The 24,053-nt window shown below is 43.3% G+C and overlaps 1 long non-coding RNA gene across 1 annotated transcript in view; it reads left to right on the top strand.

The window, feature by feature from the left end:
- The first annotated feature begins 6,172 nt into the window (after nt 1-6,172).
- Nucleotides 6,173-24,053, top strand: part of LOC144819676 (uncharacterized) — a 103,544-nt gene continuing 85,663 nt past the window's right edge. The window contains exons 1-2 of the long non-coding RNA XR_013607506.1: nt 6,173-6,227; nt 6,568-6,688. This is a non-coding gene — a long non-coding RNA (uncharacterized LOC144819676). The remainder of the gene's footprint in view (nt 6,228-6,567; nt 6,689-24,053) is intronic.

The raw sequence follows: 24,053 nt of genomic DNA, 5'->3' as shown, positions 1-24,053 counted from the left end.
ACTGCAGCAAGGGAGGTAGAGATGTTGAGAATGATGTATGCGGGAATGTTACTTATTTGGCCAACCATGTCGATATATGACCATGTTTATCTGTAATTCTTAATACACTGGTAATAAAAAGATTTATATAAAAAAACATTTGGGCACAACATTTTCATTACTGATTATTGTTGAATAGTTTGAAATCATGAGATGCTTAAAGAGTATTTAGAACTTTGTGCAAGGAGATTTGATGTACAGAAAGGCGAAGAGGCACCTCCTGAGGGTACACCCGCACATTATATGAGAACAAATGTAGGTTTACACACATGTTTTTCACTCGTCAATGGTGCAAGAACACTGAAAATGAGGGTCCATTGAGCTTTCCCAAATACTGTTGTAAGGTTAACAGGTACAAGATAAAGAGAAACTCGCTTGGAACTGATAGGATTTACCACATGTCATTCATTCAAACAAGGAACCAGAAGTACTGGAGGTAACCTCAAATTGATTCCCCATCATCAATTTATCTACCAGGACCCTTGATAAAACTGAATTAGAATTCCTAGAGAAAGGTTTTAGTTTTGCACCATCCAGACAAGTTAATACATTTATGCTAGAAGAGGACCTTAAATCTTTTTTTTGCAAAATTAGACTAACACGATTTTTTTAAAACAAAGAATATACAGAGGAGACCAACATTACTGGATTGAAACCTAAGTTGACTTTCACCCCACACATATCTCAGGTCGATAGAAAAATAGACATTTTTGAACAGGTAGTTGAGTCTAAAATTCGAAACATTTGGGACCACGGACCACCTATTTCTCATAACATTAGCAGACAACACAAAAAGCTATCGCTGATCTGAAGAATGATTTTAATATAACCATTAAGGGGAGTGGGGTAGTAATCTTTGACACCCCCTGACTATGAAAATAGGTTGATGGATCTCCTAAGCGTAGAGGAACATTACAAAAAAGTACCTTTCGTTACTGGACTACTCTCAACAAAGAGATAGCTAAACACTAGCATTAGCCAAAAGTAATGATTGGATCTCAGACAGTGAATGTAGGTTTTTATACAGTGACAAAGCCATTATTCCTGCAATATATGGTCTTCCCAAAATTCACAACAGTGTTAATAGTTCAGCTTTGAGACCCACTGTCAGTTGTATCAATTCCTCATTAGAACCACTCAGCAAATACGTTGATAGTTTCCTCAGACTCCTTGTACAAGCCCAAAAATCCTACATTAAGGATTCAGCCCATATGATCAGTATTATTGAAGGTTGTAGTTTTAATAATCACACTCAATTGATTGTCACACTTGACATTGAGGCACTTTACACAAACATACCCTAGGATGCCACACTAGATGTGATCTGGAGGTGCCCATGCTGATTTCATCATGGAATGTGCCACTTTGGTGCTTAAAAATAATCTGCTTCTCTTTAAAGATGACATATTTCCAATGTAAGGGGACCAGCATGGGGGCGACTTGGGGACCAGCAGGGGGGCGACTTGTGCCCCCAGTCTGGCATGCCTCTATGTGGGGCAATTTGAGGACAAACCCATATTTAATGAATCTGCTCCTTTTTTTCAAAAATGTGATCAAATGGAGCAGATTCGTAGATGCCATTCTGCTCATCTGGGAAGTCACGGTTGACCTCCTAGATGAATTTTTAGATTGGCTGAATCTGGGAGATGTGAATTTAAGATTTACCTCAGACTACAGTAACAAGGTTGTAAACTTCTTAGATTTAAGCAACAAGGATGTCGAGTTTATACTCGAAGATGCTGGCAAAAAGACTTGCAGGCTGTATAGAACATCTGGTGAGCCCATCACAGCATGGTTTCATACCCGGGAGGGGTACTACGCAGCATATTAGGACAGTCATCACTATGTTTGATGCGGCAGAAGTGGCAGGCGATCCTATCTCGGCTCTCTTCTTAGACGCTGAGAAGGCATTTGATAGGGTCGCCTGGGACTATCTATGGGAGGTCATGAAGTGGTGTGGTATTGGACCAGGTTACATACAGGCTATACAAGCTCTATATAGAAACCCGGTTGCCAAAATAAGAGTAAATGGAGAGCATTCAGATCCAGTACATATACAAAGAGGGACTAGACAGGGTTGCCCGTCTTCTCCATTACTTTTTGCCTTATACATTGAGCCACTACTTCGCAAACTAGAGGGAAACCCTGAGATTCAGACTATGACAATAAATGACAGTACCGTGAAAACCCTCGCTTATGCGGATGATGTTGCTATACTGACTCCCAATCCAGATAGGGCTATGATAGGTATAGAAGCAGCGGCACAGGAATTTGGACTGGTATCGGGTTATAGTCTAAACAAAACAAAGACCCAAATAATCTTGAATAGGTTTGCAATTAGTCAGGATACTAGGGTGGTTAGCAGTGCAATATACTTAGGGATTGATATTTCCGCAAATCTGGAGGAGGTAGTCGAGTGTAACATCAAGCCATTGATTTTGAAGGTAAAAAGTGATTTGGAAAGGATAAACAACTTGCACCTTTCACTGGTTGGCTGCACGAATGTGTTAAAAATGATGGTCTTACCCAAATTTTTGTATTTATTTAGGTCAATACCCTTAATTTTCAAGAATAAATGGTTTAGTATGTTGGAGAATGTAGTTAACAGATTTATATGGGCCCAAGGAAAAACTCGTAGGGCTTATAAATTTATTACGTTGCCTAGGGATAGAGGGGGCTGGGGCGCACCAGACTTTAGGATGTACTATTTGGCCGCAGCTCTCCAGTATATCCAGGGACTCATAGGGGGAGGAGGAGGGTCATCAAAGTCTATTAATATGTCAGTGGAAGCCTATACAGCGGTACTAGGAGAGAATGCGGAGAATTGCTTCCTCTATTTTACTGACTTGGGTCAGCTTAGAAGACAGGCGTATAAGACTCTTAGGGCGGCACTTAAAATATGGAGTTCTTTTTTGAAGAAAACAGGTATGGGCAGGTTTAATAGATATACCAAAGTTTATAAAAATAAATCCTTCCCTGAAGATGTTTTTTCTGATCATGTAATGGCTGGTTGGGAAGATAAAGGGATACATCAAATTGGGGACTTAATGAACTCTGAGATTATGGTACAATTCGAGGATTTGGTGAATATATACAACATAAATAGAAGAGATTTTTTTAAATATCTTCAGATAAGGAGTTTTTTAAGAAATAAGCAAGGGGGCCCATTGGGTTTTCAGCCTTATGAGCTGATGGAAGGGATAATTGCGGGAGAGGAATACTCCATTAGGTTAATATATGCTGCCTTGGCAAAAAATAGACTAGATGATCTAGACAAGCATAGGGCTAAATGGGAGGAGAGGATAGAGGCTACCCCGGAAGTTTTTAACGAATCCCTAGAACTAGGTCGGACCATGCTCTGTTCAGCCCCCTTGCAAGCCCAACATTATAAAACTTTGTTTTCATTGTATCACACTCCAGCTAGGATTGCGAAGTGGGGGGGTTCAGAGGGCACCACTTGTCCCAGATGTAACTCCATCGAGGCTGATATTGTCCACATGTTTGCTACATGTCCGCAGCTACATACATTAATTAAGGACATTGAACACTTTTTAGTTAATACATTAAGGATACAGATAACCTTTTCAGTGAGCTTAATTATGTTGGGGGTTGATGAGGGAAATCCACAAACGGACTCGGGCGACGTAATGTTTTTGTTTATGGCAGCTGCTGTGTTTAGATTAATGTTAGCTAGAGTATGGCTAGATAAGAGTCCTCCATCTATACAAATATGGTTAGCAAATCTTATTGCTATATATAATCTTGAGAAACATATTTATGCTAGAAAAGGCAGGGTTGGGAGGATTCGGGGCCTCAAGATTTGGGGACCACTGGAGAAATGGAGGGCAGGAATAGGTTGATAGGGTGTAAATTGCTAAAATGTCAAAATATGATATGTCCGTGTATTGGCTCCCGTCAATGAAAGGAATATGATTTTTTTTTGTAATGTAAGACGAGAAAAGCTTGTTTATTTTTTTTTGTTACTTTAATGTGTGCTTTTTTCTTTGAAATGAAAAATAAAAATATATTTGAAAGTAAAAAAAAAAAAAAAAAAGGATGTCAGTGGCAACCTTGAGGTAGAACGTTTTTCAAAACCAACAGTCAAAAACACTCTATTACACTATTCAAGCTACCATCCCAAGGCACAGAAGGACAACATTCCTTTTGGACAGTTCCTTCGGCTCCGAAGGAACTGTTCCTCATTAGATGATTTTTATAAGCATTCTGATATTCTAAAAAGCAAACTGAAGGGTAGGGGCTACCCTAAAAAACTTATAACACATTCTTTTAAACGTGCTAGGTTTTATGACTGTGATAGCATGTTATCCTATACAAACACTAGAAAGCAAGAGACAAACAATGAGAATAAAATAGTGTTTGTAAGCCAAATTCTCTGGCCTAAGCAATAGAATAAAAAATGTATTAACTCCAACTGGAGCATCCTTAATGACAATAAATCCATGACCTTAGATATACCACTGTTTGTGTTCAAACGCAACAACAATTTATGGAAAGAACTAGTACATACATATTGTGAAACACAGAAAATAGGTCAATGCACCAAAGTAATAGGTAACTATAATTGCAATAATTGCATGATCTGTGGTCAATGTATAGTAGGCAAGAATATGACCTACAATAAACATACTCTGGTTTCCAGAGATTTTAACAACTGTAGAAGTAAAAACTAAGGGCCCCATTAGGATGGCGGGTGGATCGCCCCTGTCGTGCAGAAATGACCCCCCCGCCATATTACAATGGCTGGATGGTCCGCGGCGGACGGAAAGACCGTCCGCCGATTTTCCGCCCGGTCGACATGTCGACCAGGCGGAAAAGGGTGCAATATGGTGGCGGTGTCTGAAAGACACCGCCAGCCATATTAGGATGTGCCTTTGGAAATGGCATGCAGAGTCTGCTTGGGGGCCATTGCGGGCCCCCAGGGTCTCCGGGGGGTGGGGGGTGCACATGGGGGTACCTATGGTACCCCCCTGCATTTCAATGTACAACTTGGCAGGCACCGCGTGGTGCTTGTCACGTTGTGCATTGAAAAGCACAACATGCATTTTTGGCTTTGCAGCGGGCGTTGCTTTCTGCAACGCCCGCCGCAATGTTAAAAATGCGGGATGCGCCCGCCAGTGTGACGGGCGCATCCTAATGGGATGTACAGGACCACCGCACCCTTAGCGAGCGGTCCCATTTCCCACAGGTATGGCGGGCGGACTTTACTAATGTGGCCCTTAGTCTAAATACGTTTGTGCCCGTGTAATTTGGGCTATGTAGGTGAAACAGCGAGAGAATTGCATATTCGCCTAATGAAACACAAGTCTGCAATAAAGAACAACAAGGAGAATGCCCCTCTGGTAGCCCACTTTAGGAGAGTTGGCCACACATGCACTGAATTTAGGTGGTTTATCATAGAGAAAATTAAGGGTAATAAAAGAGGTGGCGACCTCATAATTAAGCAAAAAAACGTGAACAGTGGTACATTTCAATCTTGGACACTATTAGAACAGGCCTAAATAGGAAAGAAGATTGGGTGAGAATCATAGAATAAACAAGCTTATGTAACACATTAGATAACAGTATAGGCTAGCACAGAGTAGCATGGCATAGATTGATCTACTGGATGGTCTGTGGCATACTGAAACTACAAATTGGACTAGTACCGGCCTGGCCCGGTTTTCAGCTCAGTGGTTTTCCACACATCTGGAAGCAATTAGTGCCATATAGTTTTATACTTTCATTCATGAGTATGTTCATAAGCATAATAAGGGAGGTCATTTTTTTTATATTTAACACTATTTGTGGAATAACATGTGAAGGGATGTTTTGGAATTCATACATGGCTCCTATTAGACCCCCCCCTATTTACTTATGGGAGATTATGAGGGTCAATATTGTATTCAACAACTAGTAGTGGTGTTCACACTGGCGGTCCCCGTGTGATATGTCCTGCGACCCAACAAACATTGGCGGTTCGGTGGTCGCAGTGGGGTCTGCATGGAGATCGAGCAGTGTGTTGCTGCTTTAAGATGGATAAGCCATTGCCGCTTTAAGGAGAAAAACATCCTCGGCATTTGAAGTCGCTCGTACCTGACGTAAGCATAGAGCACCAGGTTGTCCTTTCGAGTTCGGTTACGGAGAGGGCCGGTACAGAGGAGGACGTGCTGCCTGATATACCCGACTGAGTTGAGAAAACGACCACCGAATGATTGTATAACTGGTAGACTAGCCTAGGGTATAAGGGGGAAGGAGTTATAAGTCTGTTTTTTTTTCCAGAAAGGGTTGTGTAATTTGCACTTGTATAACATTGAAACTTTGAGATAGAGTTATAGGTCTGTTTCTCTTGAATTAAAGGGTGCATATTTTTGCACTCGAGAAGTGTTGGACCACTGTGGTTTATATATATAAAAGCATAAAAAGGAGAATAGAAGAGGACATTCAATAGGGTGATAAAAATAGATGGGGAATATGCCCCTTAAATGAATATACGTAGTGATGCACATATATATATATATTTCATTTTAGATTGTCCGTCCAATAAAAACAGAGGGAATTCAGCGCCCATCGTTGTTATACAGATACATCGTCCTCTAAGACTCTGGGAATAACACGGAACGTACGTAAAAGAGATTCAAGTAGACTAAAGGTAGGTGTACTGCCCGGTTATGAAACTGGCACTTAAAGGAAGTATATGTAGATAGTACTCGCATATGTAGGAACATTTTATAAATATTCCTTATTTATGTTCCCTCTTCAGTATCCCACTGATATCACAGGGAATCAAGTTATAACCCGGACTTGAGCTGCACGACCACGCAAATGTTCGAGATTTGAAGATAGTCATTCCTTTTTTAGGTCTCGGCAACGAGAACTATTGTCGCCTAGTAAGCTAGCAAGGGACTACAGAGAGGTGGACGAGCCGAGCAGGGTCTGTGGACGCGCACAAAGGCAGGCAGGCAGGCAGGCATGCGCCACACACACAGACAGACAGACACACGCACGCACGCATGCATGCATGCACACACACACACACACACTCTCACACTCTCTCTGCCGCCCCCCCCCCCCACTCACCGGGCTCTTTCCCTCCGCATCGGGTCAGTCACGGCAGAAGGCAGACTCGTGTCTTCTCCGGCGATCTTCAGCTGATGTGCACGCCCACGCTGCGTCGTGCGCGCCCACCACGCTGTATCGCGCCCGTTGATCCTCAGCTTGTTTACAATAGCGATCGTTTCTTCCGCTAGCACTCCGTGGCATCTCAGACGCACAGCAGGTAGCATTAGCACCTTTTGTTTTAAAATGCGTTTGTTTATCTAGGACGGACACGTTTACTGGTTGCTTGTTTTTAAGTGTTCTCATGACGGAATGGTTCCGTCATGAGCACACTTGCACTTGTGCTCATGAGTGAACCATTCCGTAATTAGCATGGAAGGTGTTAAAGCAGATGTTTGTAAATATTAATTCTGTTGAAAAAATAGAAGTGTGAACTGTCGAGGGAATATGAAAGTCATTGGAACGTCTCAATAGCAAAAAAGAAACGGCGAGTGTGCATTAAGGCAAACCGAAGCCTGGACAGGGGATTTAGCAGGAAGGGAGCTACGCAGAGTGCGGGGAATGAGGAGATGTAGTTTGTAGGGGGAGGTGGACCACAGAAAAATAAATATGGAGTGCAGGGACACCCCGTCCACAACTCTCTCTGTCACATGAGGCGTACTGACAGGCCTAGAAAGAAATTAAGTGCACACGCTATTTTAGATGCGATGTGGACTGACTCTGACTCCCGCTGCGCAACTTCCTTTTATTATTCCCTGATGTCACCAAGGGCAAAACTAAACATGCACTGATGGCGGGGGTCTTCCACATGCACTACCTGTGCATTTGGTATCGTCGTCCGGGACGTGCTCCCAAATTTGGCACAAAAGTCGGCACTTGGGTTAACATGCGGGAAAAAAGATTAAACATTTTGAATAATCATATAGGTTTGTTTTTTTAAATAGATGTTTATTCATTTTCAGCAGGTTCAGTAGTGAGTAGTGAGTGCAGAGTAGTGAGTAGTGAGTGCAGAGTAGTGAGTGCAGAGTAGTGAGTAGTGAGTGCAGAGTAGTGAGTGCAGAGTAGTGAGTGCAGAGTAGTGAGTGCAGAGTAGTGAGTGCAGAGTAGTGAGTAGTGAGTGCAGAGTAGTGAGTGCAGAGTAGTGAGTAGTGAGTGCAGAGTAGTGAGTGCAGAGTAGTGAGTAGTGAGTGCAGAGTAGTGAGTAGTGAGTGCAGAGTAGTGAGTAGTGAGTGCAGAGTAGTGAGTAGTGAGTGCAGAGTAGTGAGTGCAGAGTAGTGAGTGCAGAGTAGTGAGTAGTGAGTGCAGAGTAGTGAGTAGTGAGTGCAGAGTAGTGAGTGCAGAGTAGTGAGTAGTGAGTGCAGAGTAGTGAGTAGTGAGTGCAGAGTAGTGAGTAGTGAGTGCAGAGTAGTGAGTGCAGAGTAGTGAGTGCAGAGTGCAGAGTAGTGAGTGCAGAGTAGTGAGTGCAGAGTAGTGAGTGCAGAGTAGTGAGTGCAGAGTAGTGAGTAGTGAGTGCAGAGTAGTGAGTGCAGAGTGCAGAGTAGTGAGTGCAGAGTAGTGAGTGCAGAGTACAGAGTAGTGAGTGCAGAGTGCAGAGTAGTGAGTGCAGAGTAGTGAGTGCAGAGTAGTGAGTGCAGAGTAGTGAGTGCAGAGTAGTGAGTGCAGAGTAGTGAGTAGTGAGTGCAGAGTAGTGAGTGCAGAGTAGTGAGTAGTGAGTGCAGAGTAGTGAGTAGTGAATGCAGAGTAGTGAGTAGTGAGTGCAGAGTAGTGAGTGCAGAGTGCAGAGTAGTGAGTGCAGAGTGCAGAGTAGTGAGTAGTGAGTGCAGAGTAGTGAGTAGTGAGTGCAGAGTAGTGAGTGCAGAGTGCAGAGTAGTGAGTGCAGAGTAGTGAGTAGTGAGTGCAGAGTAGTGAGTAGTGAGTGCAGAGTAGTGAGTGCAGAGTGCAGAGTAGTGAGTGCAGAGTAGTGAGTGCAGAGTAGTGAGTGCAGAGTAGTGAGTGCAGAGTAGTGAGTGCAGAGTAGTGAGTGCAGAGTGCAGTGCAGGTGAGTGCAGTGCAGGTGAGTGCAGTGCAGGTGAGTGCAGTGCAGGTGAGTGCAGTGCAGTGCAGGTGAGTGCAGTGCAGGTGAGTGCAGTGCAGGTGAGTGCAGTGCAGGTGAGTGCAGTGCAGGTGAGTGCAGTGGAGTGCAGTGCAGTGCAGGTGAGTGCAGTGCAGTGCAGGTGAGTGCAGTGCAGTGCAGGTGAGTACAGTGCAGGGCAGGTGAGTGCAGTGCAGGTGAGTGCAGTGCAGGTGAGTGCAGTGCAGGTGAGTGCAGTGCAGGTGAGTGCAGTGCAGTGCAGGTGAGTGCAGTGCAGGTGAGTGCAGTGCAGGTGAGTGCAGTGCAGGTGAGTGCAGTGCAGGTGAGTGCAGTGCAGGTGAGTGCAGTGCAGGTGAGTGCAGTGCACGTGAGTGCAGTGCAGTGCAGGTGAGTGCAGTGCACGTGAGTGCAGTGCAGTGCAGGTGAGTGCAGTGCAGGTGAGTGCAGTGCAGGTGAGTGCAGTGCAGGTGAGTGCAGTGCAGGTGAGTGCAGTGCAGGTGAGTGCAGTGCAGGTGAGTGCAGTGGAGTGCAGTGCAGTGCAGGTGAGTGCAGTGCTGGTGAGTGCAGTGCAGTGCAGGTGAGTGCAGTGCAGGTGAGTGCAGTGGAGTGCAGTGCAGTGCAGTGCAGTGCAGGTGAGTGCAGTGCAGGTGAGTGCAGTGCAGGTGAGTGCAGTGCAGGTGAGTGCAGTGCATGTGAGTGCAGTGCAGTGCAGGTGAGTGCAGTGCAGTGGAGTGCAGGTGAGTGCAGTGCAGGTGAGTGCAGTGCAGTGCAGGTGAGTGCAGTGCAGGTGAGTGCAGTGGAGGTGAGTGCAGTGCAGGTGAGTGCAGTGCAGGTGAGTGCAGTGCAGTGCAGGTGAGTGCAGTGCAGGTGAGTGCAGTCCAGTGCAGGTGAGTGCAGTGCAGGGGAGTGCAGTGCAGTGCAGTGCAGGTGAGTGCAGTGCAGTGCAGGTGAGTGCAGTGCAGTGCAGTGGAGTGCAGTGCAGTGCAGGTGAGTGCTGTGCTGGTGAGTGCAGTGCAGGTGAGTGCAGTGCAGTGCAGGTAAGTGCAGTGCAGGTGAGTGCAGTGCAGGTGAGTGCAGTGCGTGCAGTGCAGGTGAGTGCAGTGCAGTGCAGGTGAGTGCAGTGCAGGTGAGTGGCAGGTGAGTGCAGTGCAGGTGAGTGCAGTGCAGGTGAGTGCAGTGCAGGTGAGTGCAGTGCAGGTGAGTGCAGTGCAGTGCAGGTGAGTGCAGTGCAGTGCAGGTGAGTGCAGTGCAGGTGAGTGCAGTGCAGGTGAGTGCAGTGCAGGTCAGTGCAGTGGAGTGCAGTGCAGTGCAGGTGAGTGCAGGTGAGTGCAGTGCAGGTGAGTGCAGTGCAGTGCAGGTGAGCGCAGTGCAGTGCAGGTGAGCGCAGTGCAGGTGAGTGCAGTGCAGTGCAGGTGAGTGCAGTGCATGTGAGTGCAGTGCAGGTGAGTGCAGTGCAGTGCAGGTGAGTGCAGTGCAGGTGAGTGCAGTGCAGGTGAGTGCAGTGCAGATGAGTGCATTGCAGGTGAGTGCAGTGCAGTGCAGGTGAGTGCAGTGCAGGTGAGTGCAGTGCAGTGCAGGTGAGTGCAGTGCAGGTGAGTGCAGTGCAGGTGAGTGCAGGTGAGTGCAGTGCAGTGCAGGTGAGTGCAGTGCAGTGGCATGCAGGTGAGTGCAGTGCAGGTGAGTGCAGTGCAGTGCAGGTTAGTGCAGTGCAGGTGAGTGCAGGTGAGTGCAGTGCAGGTGAGTGCAGTGCAGTGCATGTGAATGCAGTGCAGGTGAGTGCAGGTGAGTGCAGTGCAGGTGAGTGCAGTGCAGGTGAGTGCAGTGCAGTGCAGGTGAGTGCAGTGCAGGTGAGTGCAGTGCAGGTGAGTGCAGTGCAGGTGAGTGCAGTGCAGTGCAGGTGAGTGCAGTGCAGGTGAGTGCAGTGCAGTGCAGGTGAGTGCAGTGCAGGTGAGTGCAGTGCAGTGCAGGTGAGTGCAGTTGAGTGCAGAGTGGTGTGTATTGACAATGTAAATGACAATGCCATTTATTTATGATTTAAAGAAAAAAAAAGAAATGTCATGAGCAATGCCAATAGCTCTACCTTTAATGATGCCGAGACCATTGCATTGTAAATGCTTGTTACTCAAAGACACCATAAGCGGTGGGTGTATTAGCACGATGTGACCTTATTCAAAATTGAGTCATGTACATACTACGTATTATAATATGCATGATATTCTCTCCTTAGGACTCCCAGGAGCCCAAGATCCTTTTACATATTTTTATTATTATCATCATTTCTCCTTATCAAATCGGAGGGCAAAAGTCCATTTCACACTTACCATACAGGTGGCTGTTGTGGCCATCATTATATTTTAGTGCTAGCTTAGAATATGTGGCTGCTTTTTGATATACCATAACTCTTGGATGTATTTGTTAAGCCCAAGAAGTCCAACATGGGAGGAGTTTCCCCTTGTCCTATCAACAGGAGATTAAACATACTCCTGTAGAGTAGTACATTATGATTCCTATGTTATGAATTGATTCTTGGATCAGAAAGATGTTTTTTTAAATATTTGTGTATTATTACATGATTGTGATTCTGTGTTTATATTTGTGTTTTAACTAGGTTACATGCATTTTCACCAGAAATTAGATATTAAAAGAGACAGTTGTCATTCTAGAAGTGATGAAGGTGGTTTCTGAATAATCTATTGCCACCGAAACGCATCGACACCCTTTTGTGTCTTTTTGGTTATATTTACAGAACTTTCTATATCCAATCTCAATATTCATTGATGGATCTTTTTTAAAATTGATTGGTTCACTCGAAATTACCACTATATGATGATTTGAATGTCTTTCACATGTCTTACTGTCTCTTGTGTATTGTAATTTTTTATTTTTAATTGCGATTTTTTTTATCACATCATTGTATTTTTATATGTTTCAAGCAATAATTCTTTTTTAATAAAATCGTATTTTTATAAACACTTAGAGTTGTTCACCAATGTGCTTTTAATTGTTCCTTGGGGCCCATACTTTGGGTTTATGCGAGATCCTTGAACAAGTGTATGTTTTATACAGATTTAAGTGGGAATGAATGACATGTGGTAAATCCTATCAGTTCCAAGGGAGTTTCTCTTTATCTTGTACTTTCTGTACCCTGTCTCTTGGTTAGTGGGGTCACTCCCTTTTTGCTATATACGTAAGGTTAGTAGGGCCTGTGCACCAACACTCACATTTTTACTTGTCCACGCCTAAAGTTGACATCTTTTTAGACAATCACTTTTAGGGCATATTGACTGCGGGCTTACATGAAGTAGTGTCCTCAGAAAGTGTTTTGTTTACAAAAATAAATTTTTAGTAGCAAATTATCATCCTATCGTACATTTTGTCTAAGGACCAAATACAATGCGCAAACTGCCCTTGTGTTCTGTTGTCTGTGCGGCAACAGCTGTCAGTGGGTAGAATCAATAATGGCAGTTGGACCAGAGCTCAGGCACAGAGCCAATGGGTTCCAAGCCTTTGTTCGATTGAGGAGCATTTCTATGGATTGTCATGGTCGCACTGTGCTCAATTATAGCCCAGCTGAATCTCATCACTATCCTGAGAAGGACATTAAAAGGCTTAGTACATTCTCCTTTTAACCCTTACCTCACCTTGGCAGTAGCCCCCGCATATAGTTGTCTCAAGAATAGTATAAGGGGTGGCTCTACTTTTAATCCTGCTAGGATCTGCCATAGTCTGCTGTGGTCCACGCAGTCTAAAGCCGCGGTCAGGTCAACACCGCGAATAAATTGCCTTGCTTGGCCTGAGTATATTTTCCATGTATCATAATAAAATGTAAGACCTGCTCTACAGTACCCCTCCCCTCTCTGAATCCATATTGAACCGGGCTTAAGATCTTATTATCTTCTGCCCATTGCTGTAGTCTGTTCAATATGACTCTACCTGCTACTTTCATAAGCAGTCGAGCAGGGAGATAGGTCTATAGCTTGCCGGGTTTTCCCGGTCACCTTTTATAAAAATAGGAATGAATATGGATTCTGACCAAGATTCAATGAACCCCCTTTCACAGCTAGTATTCAATACTCGTGTAAATAGTGGGGACCATAGCTCATTCTTATACTTATACAGGTCGATTGGATTCCCGTCCGGCCCTGAAGCCTTGCCTCCTTTACTCTCTTTTATGGCCATTCGGACTTCCTCGTGCGTAAAACAGATATCGATTGGCACAAAGATAGTATGGTCGTTTTGTACTACTTGGTTGCTTACTTCAGCAATGTCTTTACCCCCAGAACCACAGACAGAGGAGAAAAAGTTGACCCAGGTATCTTCGCTTATTTTGCCACCTCGATCCTTGCTCCCCCGCCATTCGAGAAAAAAAGGGCCTTCACTGCCTCCCAAAATAGTGAGCAATCCCTCCTTAGGGATGCTTCGTACAAATTTCTCCAGGCTTGATCCTCAATGACTTTCTTACGCTTATTTCTTGATAAGCTATAGGCCTTCCTGAGCCCCCTAATTTCCTCATAATCTTTTACTGTTTTATGTAGGGCGGCTTTTAATAGTGAGTATGCTTTTGTACAATGCAAGTCAAACCAACCATTTTTTAAAATATTTTGGTTCCTGCGTGGGCGTTTTAAGATATTTTGAATTATCCCAGTTATTTGGAAAAAGGCACTCGCAGGAGGAAATATCGTCCTGTAAACACTTAATTATTGGCAGTTTATCCTGTAGCATTATTTTGGAACTTGTGGTCTCAGGATCGCTCTTAGCCCAACATATTGAGTATCCATTCTGTTGACCCAGCACACAGCCTTGGGTCCAGGCTAAGCTCTGAACCACTGAACCTATGCCTTTATCAGGCAAGAAGATATTAGCACTTTGAGGCAGGTGATCACTAATCCCAATTGGAAGGGTAATAAACTTCTCCAGCCATGTTGCATATCGATTAGGAAGAATGATAAAATCGATCAGTGTACTATGGCCACTACCTACAAATGTGGGACTAAAACCAATGGGTGGATCAAATAACACATTAGCAAAACCAAGATCATGCGTTGCCATGACTTCATTTAAACATTCTCCCACTGTTCAATGTATAAAGTGCGGCATTTGTCCTATATCCTCTTCATCCGGGTCCCCAAAACCACACGAGGGTTGTGTGCAAACATTTGTATTCAAATCCCCTCCCCATATTAAGATAGAATCCTTCCCCGGTAAAACACATAACCTCTTAATGTCCTCGTTAAGCCCAGATAATACATCACAGACAATACCCCTATCCATGTTATTGTAAAAGTTGATGACAACCATCTCCACCAAAGATGAAATATCAACAACAACAATTTGATAATAGCTGCTTGATTTTAACGTTTTTATCCGTGACACTCCCAGCAGATTAGAAATGTACAAACAAATCCCCCCTTTGTGTCTCCCACGAGTAGAACGACACGCCGGGATGTGGTAGGTTTTAAAACTGTTGAGATGTATTTCTTCCATTAACCAGGTCTCCTGTAGACATAGGATATCAAAATCCTTAATAAAATCTATCCAAACTGGGTTGTCAACCTTGGATTGGAGCCCAGAGATTTTCCGATAAACTATTCCCACCCACCCCCCAGCATGCTTATATATCCCCAACACTCAGTTCACCAGCCGTTGCTCCACACAGTTACGGGTGCGTCCTCAGCGTGCGGTGAAACGCGCAAACATTTTCCAAAACGCCAGCTCTCAAATCCTCGGGAACTACTTCAATAGAGTGCACTCAAAGCCATACGCGGGGTCAAAGCATATTTCATATTTTATTCATTAGTTTCTGCAAAGTTGACATACGTGTTTCAACGTTTCCGCCTTCGTCAGTGTCAACAAAAACTTTACACATCAGTGTTTAAATAAAACAGTGCTCGTAGTTAATAAACATAGAAAGTGACTTGTGCATAATACTCAAAATAAACAATGGACTTTGGTTTAGCGGCCATCTCTCAGTGGTCTCGACTGAAAACAAAATCATTTTCTAAAATAAATTCATCTTTAATAAACCGCATGCAATATATATAGTATATGTGGGCGTCACATCTCCGCCTAATATAAAGGACACATACGAGAATTTCTAGCATTCTCACAGCTAGCACTCCATATTAGAGAGCAGCCTATTGTCCCTTAGTCAGTCATCCTTGTAGCCTTGCCTCTTTCCCTTTATTGCGCCCTGAATGGGCTGTAATAATCATTCACAGGCCTTATTCCAAAATTAAATTAAATAAAATAATTTCCAATCTTCACAATAATACATGAAATACTCATTTAGAAGATTCAATTACTGTCCAAGCTGTGGTTCTAGATCCGAATTACTTACAATTAGAAGTAGTTTGTTGTATGGTTTTCAGCCAACATGAACCCACATTTCTTCCTCATTGTTAAGCCCTTTCGGTACTTTGGTTTGCAATTTGATAATGTATCTAGATTTTAGTGTATGTAATTTTCTCACATAATCCCCCCCTCTCTCAGATATCACAACCTGATCCAAGCAGAAGAAAGTGAGAAGACTGCTATTGCTAGCATGTCTCTCTCAAAGTGGCGGGCAACTGGGCAACTGGGTAGGAATAATCTTTATTATTTATCGCCCTAAGGTGTTCCAGAACTTTTTCGTGGGGTGTATGGTGCTTCCCACATATTGCTTACTGCATGGACATACTAGACAATAGTCAGTGTATTCTGAAATGCAATATATAAATATATTAGTAAAGGGGAAATCTTTGGCAATACACTTTATGTCTGAAGTTTTTGTGTGTGTTTTACTTCAACTTTGCACTGATGTCTTTTCATGCAGCCTATGTTTACTATTTTTGAAAGTGTATGATAGTTAGGAGGGTTTGCTGCCATTTCCTATATTGCCTACAGAAACATAGATAAACAATTTAGGGCCAGATGTAGATAAATCTGAAAATACCGATTTCTTAATAGTGAATTTTACCGATTCGCTAGTAAGAAATCAGTATTTCCTATGTAGGTAAAGATTCGGTAAAAAAATACTGAATCCTTAATATTCCTTATTACCGAATCAATAATTGAGATTTGGTAATAAGGAATACCTACCTATTCATTTCTATGGGCTTGGAGGCCCATAGGAATGAATGTGAAGACCTTAACTATTAGCGATTCGGTATTACCGAATCTCTAATAGTGGGAGCACTTTCAAGGGTGCCAGGGTGTCAAAAGGACACCATGTTGCACCCCTGAAATGTACATGTGTGCACATGTGGTGCACATACATGCCCTAAGGGCATGAATGTGTGCCACATGGCACTTAACAAAAAACAAAAAAGTGATTTTTTAAAGGAAATCGGTAATTACCACCAACTCGAAGTTGGTGATATTTACCGATTTATTAAGGCTCAAAAGCAGTCTTTAATGTGCTTCCTACATTGCATTTAAGGAATCGGTATTACCGATTCCTTAAATGCAAGAGCAATAAGGAATCGGTATTTACCGATTCCTTATTTACGGATTCCTTATTTATCGATTCCTTACCTACATTAGGAATGGCTGAATACCAGTCGGTAACGGTGAAATTTACAGAATTTCGGCATTACCGACCGGCATTTAGCCACCTACATCTGGCCCTAAGTTATCTCATCAGCAGTACAAGTTAGTTACATACTGAGTAAAGTAGTTCACTTCACCACATAGTTCTCTTACCTGAATAGATGAAGAGATGGCTAGTGGCTGCTCCCTCTGTCAATCTTCCAACACCTTACTGGAGGGTTTTGAAGGTGTTTTCTTTATGGTGATGAAAGTGCGCTAACAGGGAAGGCATTACAGCAAGGTTCCACTCCCACCTAGGAGATCTCCAACTGAGCGATTAATCAAAAGGATCACAGACAACTAAATTGAAAGAAAAAATTACAGTTAGTAGGTTAGAGATATACATTTATATTATAGCTTTAGAAAGACTGGGGACAGACAGCTACCATCATGATAAATAAAACATTACCATATATTATAACAAAAACTAGCAATTGTAAATTGTTCTGAGCAATAGTGAATATGGAATGGCGTTCTTATCTATGCGTGATTGAGTAAGTGAGCCTGGTGTGGGCTATTGTTCAGGGAATAGAAGATCCATAACTGAGTTGGTGTTGCTTTAAACTACATCCACCCCACCAAGTGTGTTATGTATTTAGTGTATATTAAGGCACACCTCCCAAAAAATCACACAGGCCAGGGAAAGAGGGTTAGGGGTTTGATGAATGGATGGGAAATGGTATTTGAGGTAAGGTATGACAAAGATAAACAACACAAGAGCAATGTTCATCAGAGCGATGAGCAGCACATCATCATCATCAATCTGTTGAGGAAAGAAACAAAGGAATGACTATGACACAGTACCGTTAAATGTATTGCACACAGTCCTTCTGCCCCAGAGACCCAAGTTACCAGATATCTAAATGTTGTGTCTTCTAGGTGTGAAAAAAATCATAATATGGAGGAGTAAATTGAACTCACTCAGTTCTAAAAATATGATTGTTTTTTCAAAATACATATTTGTATTGCACAAAACAAAACACAGCAGGTGATGTCAATTTACATTCGATACATTGTAACATGCGATAGTTTCTGGCACATAGGTGGAATATCTATTGTGACCAAACACATAACTCTTAAATCTTCATCCCCTCCCCTTAACATTTCTATACTCTTAATTGGCTTCAGGTCGTTCCCTTTGCCACGGAGGGCGTATCGGAGTGCATATCATTTTGCAGCATTCATTCCACTTCCTCCAAATTTTAGACTATTTGTATGGACAGCCCCTACTTTCATATATCGTCTTCTCCCCCACCATACACCAGTCCATGTCCATCTTCCACTCATTCAATATAGGCGTCGTGGAGGCTCTCCTGAGCCTAGTTATATTGTGTTTGGCCACCATGAATTCCAATGTCACCCAAAGGCATTCTTTACTTATGAGGGTTGTTTTTCCCCACATGTTCAGCAAACACCATTCTGGCGACTTATTTGTGTCTATAGTACAGACTTTGTACATACAGGATAGTATCACTTCTCAATATACATGCAATTCTGGGCATTCCCATATCATGTGCAAAAAGGTACCTTCATGCTCACATCTCCTTACACACATTTGGTAGTCGGCCCATCCCATTTTTACTAGTGTAGTGCAGGTAATGTATGGCCTATGTAATATTTTCAGTTGCACCAGTCTGAAACGCGAACGTATGGCCACTTCTTTGGAGGAGGCCAGGGTCTCCTGCCATTCATCATCATCTAATTATTCTAGCTCTTTTTCCCAACGAGCACGAAGGTCAATTAGGGGGTCTAAGGAATTATTCATGATTTTACGATATACCAGTGAAATCACCTTCTTTTCCAAATGGTCATCTAGGAGTCTGTCTCTCAACAGAGAGGAATACGGAAGTCCCTCTCCCCTAGAAAGCACCGCACTCAGAGCTTGGCGGATCTGCAAATATCAGAAGGTTTCCGTTTGCACTAGCCGAAATTCCTGCTGTAGGGTCGCAAATGTTGACATTTCCCCCCCAACCCACATGTCCCCCAATCTAGAGAGGCCAAAAAGATCCCATTTGTCGAAGCCTTGTTGTCTTGCCAAAAGTCCTAGTTTTGTGGAGTCCCACAACAGTGTAATCTGTGTAAATTTGTCTCGCCAGCCCAGAGATGTTGGTTCCTCCTTCCATACCTGTAGTGTGGTGAAGGTTGGCTTGGGAAATGAAGTCAGCCTTTTCCCTCCGTAAATTCCTCTGAGATAGCCCCCTGGTTACATATTTCGGCAGGCCATTCTATATGCTGGTTCGCCGTGAGGGTAATGCACCCAGTGGTTAACTAATGAAAGCTGGGCTTCCCAGTAATACTTTCTGAGAGCTGGGAGAGCCACCCCGCCATCATACCAACCTCTAGTTAGTTTCTGGTGAGAGATTCCAGGAGAACACCCATTCCATAGGAGTAGACGCACCACTGCCTCAACCGCCTAAAAATATGCCGGAGACACTGGATATGGGGCATTGTGTAGCACATATAGGAATCGGGGCAATGCCATCATTTTAAAAGTTGATGCTCTGCCTAGAAGAGACAGTGATAAGGATCATCATTGCTGGATATCGCAGTGCAGATGCCAGAAAGGGTGGCCGAGATTGTGATCAATGAAAGCCTTGGGGTCTCTGGTGACAAAGACACTCGGGTATCAAAAACTCTTCGGTCACTATAGGTATTATGCAACTTCGAGGCAGGGTTGGTGGCCTTCCCCAGAGCATGTAGATCACGGACTTCTCCCAGTTTATAGTGTAACTGGAGTATTTGCAATATAGCTAAAAATATGCAGTACCCTGTAGAGGGTTGCTTTAGGAGTTGCTATGTATAGCAGGATGTCATCCGCATAAAGCAAAATTATATCTTCCCAGTCTGGTGTCCACTTTAGCCCTTGGATTAGGGGGTCCCTTGCTATCCATACCAGCAGGGGCTTCAACACCAATGTGAATATGAGTGGCGAAAGCAGCAGTCTTGTTTCGTACCCCTTCGCAGCTTGAAGATGGTTGATGTGCCCTTCTTAACTGTCACATGGGCCAAAGGGTCAGAATACAACAGTGTAATCCATGCTAAAAATCATAGCCCAAAACCCTGTTTTTCTATTACTGCATACATGAACTTCAGGGCCGTTCGATCGCATCGAAGGCCATTTGTGCGTCCAGTGAGACCATTACTGCATCTTCCCTAATACTAGCCGACCTTCCCAAAACTCTATGCAAGCATCTGAGATTGAGCGCAGTGTTTCTTCCCGGCATGACGCTGGATTGATTCAGATAAATTATAGACTGTAGAACTCTGGCGAGTCGGGCCCTGTATCTTCACCTTTGCATTTAGGAGTGAGATTGGCCTATAGGAGACTAGGTACTCTCTGGGCTAGCCTACCTTGTGGATCACCACCATATTAGCTATACGTTGGCCCCTCGTTAGGGTGCCCCGTTTGAAGTTCTATTGTAATGCTTCTTTTTCACTTCTCCAGATCCATATGTACAAGCCAATTCAATGTATAGGTTCTCCAACTCGTCGCCAGTATTGTAATGAAAGATGATGCGTAGTCAGGGTCTTGTAGATACTCAAGTATATTTATTCTTAAGTTACAGGAAGATGGTAAGTTCATTAAGTGCCTCTTAAGTTGTCATAAATGTCTCAGTAATTGCCCCACCAGGAGCAGCCTCCTGGCTGCTCAGCCATCCAGATCAACTGACACTCCACTCATACAAACCCACTCCAACATTCTGCATGACCTCATCACAAGCTGAGCAGGTAGGCAGAGAACTATTGAATGGAGAGTGCAGCAGGTAAAAGGAAGACTACAACACATCTCCCCCATTATAATATGAAAAACAATAGGAAGTGTGAAACTGTTAGACATACGTTAAAACACAGAGGGAAGCAGTAAAAAGAAAAGGTATACTACCTCCGATTGCTGTGAAGACCATAACAAACAAATGTAAGGAAGTAGTGTGGTAGAACAACAAATAAGAGTGGAAGAAAAGTGTATGAAATAAAACATATCTCATTCTACCATCGCCATGAAGTAAAACATACTACACATCCTACCCCCTTACTCAAAAATGCATGAAGATGGTAAAACACACATGGTAAAACACATATGTGGCAGAAAGAGGATGCACAATAAAACATATAATTCACCCAGCTCTCTGATAAAATAAGGAAAACAAAGAATGTAAGTCAAAAAGATATAATCAAAAACTACAAACTGCGTTTCCAAAAACAACACACCATACGGTGTACCTAAAACGCCACATGAGAGGTCCAACACCCAAAAAAAAAATTGGGTAACTGTAAATCCAAAACTGTTAAATTATGAGTACTTAGAACTCAAGGCAAACATAGCATGGGTCACCCTAAGACAAAGCAAACATGCCATGCCAACTGCAAAACAACAACCCAAAAGCACATCAAAACAAAAACAAGCACACGACGAGCCACACCAACCCAAAGGCAACCCACCCTGGGCACTCCTTCACCCGAAGGACACTCCTTCACCCGAAGGACAACAAAATAAGGGAAAAACAATCCCAAGATAGACAAAAATTTTGGGAATTTCATCACCCAAAGGAAAACAAAAATAATGAAAATCGCCATGCCCATGGCAAACATCTGGTAGGTTTCTTTAGACCTAAAGCAAACAGATTTCGGGAAACTAAATCCAAGGAAATCAAAAACCCACGCCAAACTAAATTTAGGAAAACCTTTAAACCCTTGACACATACGTTCAACTGTATAAGGGAACACTACACCAGAGTCAAAAGAAACACCACGCACACTCACCAACACCACTCCAGAAAACAAGAGACAAAAACTACAAATGACCAGCAAAATAAGAATGTCTCATGCTCCGGTGAGCTGTCTCAAGTAAGGAATGTTGTAAATACGGGAAGATTCGCGACGTCCTCCGCAAAACAACACAATTCCAGCAAAATACACTTCAAGGTTACAAACAAACCAACAACAGTAACATGCCCCCTATACAATGTTGTGAAAATGCAGATATAAAAACACAAGGTAATCTAACACAACAAACTAAAACAATAAACGTGGTCACCGTAGTCTAGGTAGATGAGCGATACCTCACCCGAAAGTCCAGTCCATGTGAAGATGAGCAAAACTTCACCAGAAAGTCAAATCCATAGATGAGCGAAACCTCACCCGAAAGTCCAAAACTTCGCCCAAAAGTCTAATCCAAGTAATCATTCATCCAAAGTCATAATGTTGCATGTTAAATCCAACGTATGTAGAGAATTGCGCCACAGGCAGCACCACCAACTCGAAATTACCCCACATGAAGTACTTGGCAGGGGCTCCTATTGGCTCACAAGGTGAAAACTTACAAAGTCTAGAGTTCTTGTAATCAGGCAAATCAAAGTGACAAGAGACCTGAAAGACCTCGGGAACCAAACAGGAAAACGGAAACATCGCGATCTTCATGCTTCGTTATAGAACGTCGTGATTGTCAGCAAAATGAAGAGATCCTTCCCAATGACTCAAAATGGCCGCCACAGCGTCGTTATGCGTGATTTTCCAAAGGAAATTGCCCACGTCTACACGTAGAACATGACGCTGGTATTTTTACCAACATCCGACGTCACAGGGGTCATCCTCACCAATACGCCGGAGAATTCGAGCAACGTCATCATAAAGATACAGCAGAGGAACAGTGAGGAGCTCCGCTGGTCAACCGTCACTGACTCCAACCGTCAACGACTCCACAACGGTGAGTTAATGTAGTAAGACATCCTCGCTAAGAAATTTGAGACTAGTTGTGCTGCGAGAAGGCAAAACTCACATAAATGTCTGCGCACATTCCCTCTGATTTTAGTAAGGCAAAACGGTGCACAAATGGAAATATTCACCTTATGCGCTGCTTTTAAGTTGCTGCGTGTTTTTTTAAGTCGGTAAACATCCGCTTAACACTTCCTACAAACGATCATCAGCTGCGTGTAATTTCCAAATAGGTAAACATTTTTCGTAGTTTAGTCTTTCTAAAAACGATGTTGTGCTTTACCAGTCAGTTTCTTCACACTTTAAATGAACATCAAAGTTTGTAGGGTTTGCAGGTAGACCGATCACATTAGGGAACAGTCACGCCAGACTAGCAAATTCAATTAGTAAAAATTACACATTGGGGAAAATTAGCACTCACCCAAGTTCAACAATAACTGGCACGTCCACGCTGGGGCCGACCGGTCTTTGGTCACTGGTGGGGCAAGTGGACAGCCAGTTTGCTTTTGCTTCATGCAGTTCTTTTTTATCTTATGCTTCTTCAGTTTCAATTGGACAAACAGTTAACTTCTTTTTGCTTGCGCTTCTTCAATTTCATATGAACAGTCAGTTAGCTTCTTTTTCACTTCTCCAGATCCATATGTACAAGCCAATTCAATGTATAGGTTCTCCAACTCGTCGCCAGTATTGTAATGAAAGATGATGCGTAGTCAGGGTCTTGTAGATACTCAAGTATATTTATTCTTAAGTTACAGGAAGATGGTAAGTTCATTAAGTGCCTCTTAAGTTGTCATAAATGTCTCAGTAATTGCCCCACCAGGAGCAGCCTCCTGGCTGCTCAGCCATCCAGATCAACTGACACTCCACTCATACAAACCCACTCCAACATTCTGCATGACCTCATCACAAGCTGAGCAGGTAGGCAGAGAACTATTGAATGGAGAGTGCAGCAGGTAAAAGGAAGACTACAACAAGTTCTCCCGATACATTTGTAAAAGCAGTGGAGCCACCTTTGATGCCGTTAATTTATACAACTCAATGAGTATGCCGTTTGGACCCCTGCCTTCCCTGACCTCATCGTCCTGATTGCCTGGATAATTTCAGTCTCTGTTAATTCTTGTTCGAGGAAGTCTCTATCTTCTGCTATCTGCCCTGGCACCTGGAGGGTCGCCAGTAACTCTTGCGCTTCATCTATTGTGGCAGTGGTTGACGGCTTATACAGCTGACTATAATATTCTGCAAACGTATCTATAATATCCTAATATCCTGCTGATATCGAACTGTGGTTCCATGTTGTTGTTTAATCTCGTACATCCATCTCAATGCCATCTCTCATCTATCCAACCATGCTAAAATGTACCTGCCCTGTCTCCATTTTTCATGAACGTTATGTTGTGATGCGCGGTATCTAGCCTTGGCCGCCTTTAAAAATATGATTGTTAAAAGAAAAATGTTACTGTATTGCCAAATTGGGTGGTGCATCTGCATTCTCCTCGGAAATGTCCTTCACTCTTGGGTGCAGGTCTGGAACGGTCCGGTAGGTAAGCAGGAGTGTTGAGCTCAGCTTTACCCTTTGTTTGTGCAGGAGACGAGAAGGCCTGCGGATTGT

This window comes from Lissotriton helveticus, chromosome 2_1, assembly GCF_964261635.1.
Source record: "Lissotriton helveticus chromosome 2_1, aLisHel1.1, whole genome shotgun sequence".
NCBI classification, from domain to species: domain Eukaryota; kingdom Metazoa; phylum Chordata; class Amphibia; order Caudata; family Salamandridae; genus Lissotriton; species Lissotriton helveticus.
This window is presented reverse-complemented; position numbering and strand designations above follow the sequence as displayed.